General features: G+C 39.4%; 1 non-coding gene across 1 annotated transcript; it reads right to left on the reverse strand.

Moving 5' to 3' along the window:
- Positions 1-1,619: 1,619 nt before the first annotated feature.
- On the reverse strand, positions 1,620-1,704 carry TRNAP-UGG. The gene has a single exon. It is a non-coding gene; the product is annotated as a tRNA-Pro (tRNA).
- Positions 1,705-6,185: the final 4,481 nt, after the last annotated feature.

Genomic DNA, 6,185 nt, shown 5'->3' on the forward strand with positions numbered 1-6,185 from the left:
CTTCACTCTGCCTTATTTGTGCATAAGACAACCTTAAATTTTATCTGCAAAAGCATCTAAGACTAGATGGTTCTCTACGGATCATTGGCTGTCTAGCAGATGAGCATTCAAACCTGTAATTGGTGAAAATCATGAAATGAAAGAAAAGCTCCAAAATAGGGAAGAGAGAAAAGGGTAGGATTTAGGCAAGTGAATTTATTTTCCCTCTTATTTGGGAAACCATGGTGACCCAAGAGATTTGACTAAACCACATAATATGCCAACCAACATAAATCAGAACCATCTTGGAAGAAATATATCCTTTTGACCTATTCAGTTCCTTTTCCTACCAGGCAAAATTTTCCCACAGAAATCAATCTGTTTGCCAGTCACAATCAAAATTTTCTATAAACCATAATACAATGGACAGATTGGCTGTCCAGTGGAAATGACCTTTTAATGCATGGTCTAGCCTTGTTTCAAATGCCTTAGTGTCACTGGGCATGGGGTTACAATCCTCAGAACTTCTGGGAAAATTTGAAAGTGAGGTTACAAATTAAATCATGGGTCTCCAGCCCAGAATTTTGGTGATTCCATCCCAGTTCAACTCCACCCAAGTGGATAGCCTATGAGCAGCATTTTTAGGAAATAAAAGCTAGTCTATATTCACATTTTTGTGATCTGCTTTCCTATCCATTTACACACTGAAATGGTTTTATTGTGCTGCCTTCTTTGAAAGAAAAGAGCATTTTGCATTCGTTAATGAGGCAGAAAATTCACCACACATTTGTAAATAATCACACCCTTCCTGGGCTTGCTTTTTTTCACGACTGCATTCTTAACATGATGACTGTGTTCCTGAAAAGCTGTGTATTGATTTAATTTTTAAACCTCCGATGAATCTTGTGTTAGTGAAGACGAGGATTTGAAGATCTGTTCTGAATTCTTTGTAATATGAACAGACCTTCCCAATTGATCTTCCTTGTAGGGCTGGACCTTTTTAGAAGGGTTTTCTTAAACAGAATGATTTCAGATTGTCAATTACTTAGATATGTAACGGCATTAGGTCCCAAGATTAAGGCTGTGTACCTTTGAGTATAAACTTCATACTTAACGTGAATTTCCAGCTGACCTCAAGAGAATATAAAGATGTATTATTAACATTATGTATTGATTATATATTTCACATAGTTATTTTATAGTTATATATTTATATAATATATAAAAACAGATACCATTATGTACATTATATAATAATAAAATAGCTATTATAAATTCAGCAACACTTTAAAAATTATAACATAATTAATTTTAAATTCTATGTTTAAAAAATTTTTTTTTCATTTTCTTTTGAGAGACAGAGAGAGACAGAGCATGAGCAGAAACAGAAAAAATTCTGTTTTTTTAAAGATAACTAATCAAAGATACAAACACATGTAATTTAAAAAGTTTAATTGAATAGGTGGCTATGTCTGCTCCTGATCACAATATTCACTTTCAACCATTTGCTTTTTTTCTTTTTTTTGTAACGTTTACTTATTTTTGAGACAGAGAGAGACAGAGCACGAACGGGGGAGGGGCAGAGAGAAAGGGAGACACAGAATCGGAAGCAGGTTCCAGGCTCTGAGCCATCAGCACAGAGCCCGACGCGGGGCTCGAACCCACGGACCACGAGATCATGACCTGAGCCCAAGTCAGATGCTTAACCGACTGAGCCACCCAGGCGCCCCCCCCCCCAAATTTTTTTTTTTTTTTTTTTAACGTTTATCTATTTTTGAGACAGAGAGAGACAGAGCGTGAACGGGGGAGGGGCAGAGAGAAAGGGAGACACAGAATCGGAAACAGGCTCCAGGCTCCGAGCCGTCAGCCCAGAGCCCGACGCGGGGCTCGAACTCGCGGACCGCGAGATCGTGACCTGAGCTGAAGTCGGACGCTCAACCGACCGAGCCACCCAGGCGCCCCCCATTTGCTTTTTAAAAACCACTTAATTGAGGTATGATGGCCAGGCAAAACCTGCATATATTTAATGTATACAATGTGATGAGTTTAGGGCTAACTATATACCCCTAAAACTATCCACAATGGAGGCCATAATTGATTCATCACCTCCAAAAGTTTCCTTCTGCTTCTTTATTTTATTTTATTTTATTTTTTCCTTTTGTGGTAAAGGCTACTTAACATAAAATCTACTCCTTACCAAATATTTAAGAATATAGGACAGTATTGTTAACTACAGGCTCCCTGTTGTACAAAAAATCTCCAGTTTATTCATCTCGCATAACTGAAACTTTGTACCCTTTCACCAACACCTCCCCATTTCCTCCTCCCCCCAGCCCCTGGCAAACTCCACTCTACTTTCTGGTTTCGTGAGTTTGGCTATTTTGGATTCCTCATAAACGTGGGATCACGCAGTCTTTGTCCTTTCCTGCTCAGTTTGTTTCACTTAGCGTTCCTCCAGGTCCAGCCATGTTGTCTCAAGTAGCAGGATTTCCTGATTTTTTAAGGTGCAATAATATCCAATTCTATATATATGCCATATTTTCTTTATCCATTCATCCTTCAACGGACGTTTAATTTGTTTCCATCTCTTGGATATTATAAATAATGTGATGAATACAAGAGTACAGATATCTCTTTGAGATCCTGACTTCAATTTCTTTGGATATATACACATTAGTCGGATTGATGGATCAAATAGTAACTTTATTTGTAATTTTGTTGAGGAACCTCCCTACTGTCTTCCACAGTGGCTGCACCAATTTGCATTCCCACCAACAGTGCACAAGGGTTCCCTTTTCTTCTCATTGTCACCAACACTTGTTTTGTTTTGTGTGAGAATAGCCATTCTAACAGTTGTGAGGTGACATCTTGTGGTTTTGATTTGCATTTCCCTGATAATTAGAGCATCTTTTCATATACATGTTGGCCATGTATGTCTTTTTTGGTGAAATGTCTATTCCGGTCTTTTACCCATTTTTTAAATAGGGTTATTTGGTTTTTTGCATTGATTCGTAGGAGTTCTTTGTATATGTTGGCTATTAACTTTTTATCGGATATTTAGCCGTTTGTTTTTAGTGTTCTAGTAGTTGGTTTTCATTAATCATAATCATACAGTTATTTCTTGGTTTATGAATCTTGCAGTGTAACTATTGACTTTTTTGCTATGATAGATGAGCATATTATTTATCTATCTATCTATCTATCTATCTATCCCCTCCTCACCTATTCCTCCCCTTTCTTCCAGTTATAAGTATCACTATTTTTCATTCTTTAACTGGTAATAGAAGTTAATATAAACATTCATATTATACTGTCATTATACTCAGTAATGTTACATCTGGTGAAATGTATAAAAGGATAGCCCACTTAAGCCTTTTCCTTTGAGATTAGCAGAGGCCATGACATTGCACCACAGAGAGAGAAGTGTAATCATATGACTTAGCAATATGCTATATAGACAGAGTCACTATATATATAATGGGTGTGCATATACATACAAACATTTGCACATAGTGTATATGTATGTAACCAAAATAGCATAAATGCTATTTATTGATTTTAACTTTTGGATTCAATCTAGAGGTAAATTACAGAGAACCTCATCATGGTTGTATAAATTCTGTATATATGGTATAATTATACCTAAATGATTTTTAAAGCCCATAAAATCAGAATGTTTATATTTGAAAAAATATAACAAAAGATTTGAATTTTATTATTTATTCACTGACGGATAATGTTTGATGTATATATTGTATATATAACAGCACTGCAACCCTCAGATGTCACTGGTTTCCGAGTTGTTAAATACCAGTTTACTGATGGGCTTGTTAGCAGTACCTCAAGAATTTAAGTATTTTCTTCTGTCTTTTTAAAAGGGCTTATGTCTGACATCCTTATTAGATTATAAGCATCTTAAATTCAGGAAGTGGGTTTCGTATAGCAGGTAATTAAGAAATGCTTATTGGTAGGCCAATATCATACTTCCTGAGGAATTTTATATACTTAACATTCAAGCGATTAAATTCCGATAACATTTCTCAGAATAGCTGAGGGAACACTGTGTACAGAGATATTCTAGGTGATGTGGGAGGTATAGAAAGAAAGAACTTCCAGTCCACAGTCCTGAGGTTCACCCTGTATGGTTGGAGAGGCGGCCAGGGAAACAAATCATGTCTTGTATCATAATAGAGGCATGAGCCAAGTATGTGGGAGAAGGACAATTAATTCCAACAATGAGATCTTGGAGGACTTTGTGAATGAGATGGCATTTAAGCTGAGCTTTTAAAGATGAGTAGGATTTTGATAGACAGTCAGGAAGAGAATAGGTGTTACAAAGTCCAGGGAATTCAACCAAAGGCAGATGACTGCTCACCAGCTTTTACAATCCCTTTCCTTCCATGGAATGCAGTTGTCCCTGGAAAGGGGCTACCCTTCCAAAGTCTGTATTTCCCAGCTCCTTGTTGCATCTAGATATGGCAGGTCACTGGGGGCACCGCTGCCGGGTGGCTCAGTTGGTTAAGTGCCCAACTCTAGATTTCAGCTCGGGTCATGATCTCACAGTTCATGGGATCGAGCCCCGAGCTGAGCTCTGTGCTGACAGTGCAAAGCCCGCTTGGGATTCTCTGTCTCCCTCTCTCTCTGCCCCTCCCTCTCTTGCTCACATATGCACTTGCTCGCTCGCTCTCTCTCTCTCAAAATAAATGAATAAACTTAAAAAAATATGGATATGGCATGTCATTAGTTCTCACCCAGAGAGTGTTAGTGGAAGGGATATGTGTCAATTGAAGCAAGGCTTAAGAAACAGGTGTATTTTCCACCCTTCCTTTCTCCATCTCCTGGAGAAAAAGGAACCAGAGATGGATGAATCCTGGGCCCCCAAGTCACCCCAGGAACAAAGCTGCTGACCAACTAGAAACACTTGCCTTGAACTGTCCCAATGAACAAATTATACACTCGACCTCTACATTTGGACATTTCCACATAGTAGGTCGGTCTAAAGGTGGATGGAGTCATATTCCCTGGAATAAAGCTGGAGCTGAATCTTGCACCCAGGACCTGGAGGGAGAAGAAAGCACGAAGTGAGATAAACAGGCTGCAGTCCCATCTTTACAACACACAACATTTGTGACACAAAGGGGGGGACACATCAAGAGACCCTTAAGACAGTTTCTAATCAACTGAAATGTTGAAAGAAAAAAAATATACTTATCTCCTTCGCTACACATTTCCCTGAAAGGATATTATCCACTGGGGTAGGGGAGGCAAAACAGCCATGGCCTAGAGGTTGAGAGCAAGAGGAGAAAAATGTGCCCCTAAAAGGATGAGCCTCCACCCAAGGCCCCGGTCTGCAGCTGAGAACCCTTAGTTCTTAGTTTCCCTGGGGCAATCAATGGCTGCCCGTAACACTGAGAAAGACTGGATAATTAAATGCTGCGTAAAACTCTCCTCATTTCTAAGAGCTCACAGGGAAACCCCTACCCAGAGTGTCACTCTTAACAGACAGTACTAACAGTGTAAGTAACAGCCACTGGGGCTTTCTGGGCAATTCGATTGATGGGCGATGGGAAGTAATTGGACTCCCTCAAGGAGACCAAAGTCCATGTAGGTGACAGGCCCACCTTCTGGAAGATTGGCCCGAAATTCAATCAGAAAATAAATGTCAACTCTGATCATATCACTGGACGAAAGTTGACACTGGCCAGTTAACATTTAACCATTGGCCTTTAGGAGAAGTCGAGAAGAAGCTTTTAAATAAATAGTGACTATTCCACTCTCAAATCAAATGTCTGTTAAGACTCGTACATACAACTGCACACAAATCTACATAATTACCCACGATCCTGAAGCCTACACCAATAATGTATGTTGACACAAAGCACCCAGGGCTGTACGAGCATCCAGACACAATTGGGATCTACCACCTGGGTTTGAGAACCACTAGAGTAAATAGATAGCGTTTATTGTAATGATTTATGGAGAGCCACATTGGTAAGCACTTTGGAAAGAAGAGTAACCGACTATCTGTCCCATCCCTCGGCTTTTACTTCCCTTCTGAGGAAAACGGTGAACCATACTAGCCAACGGTCAGCCTAGAGGAGACAGGCACGGAGAAATAAACCCAGGATCTACTTTGCCAAGGGCACGTTTCTGCCCAAACCACGACTTGCCATGAGATGGAGTATTTTCATGAATCGCTGGCTTTA

The sequence above is a fragment of the Panthera leo genome, chromosome A1, assembly GCF_018350215.1.
Source record: "Panthera leo isolate Ple1 chromosome A1, P.leo_Ple1_pat1.1, whole genome shotgun sequence".
In the NCBI taxonomy this organism is placed as follows: Eukaryota; Metazoa; Chordata; class Mammalia; order Carnivora; family Felidae; genus Panthera; species Panthera leo.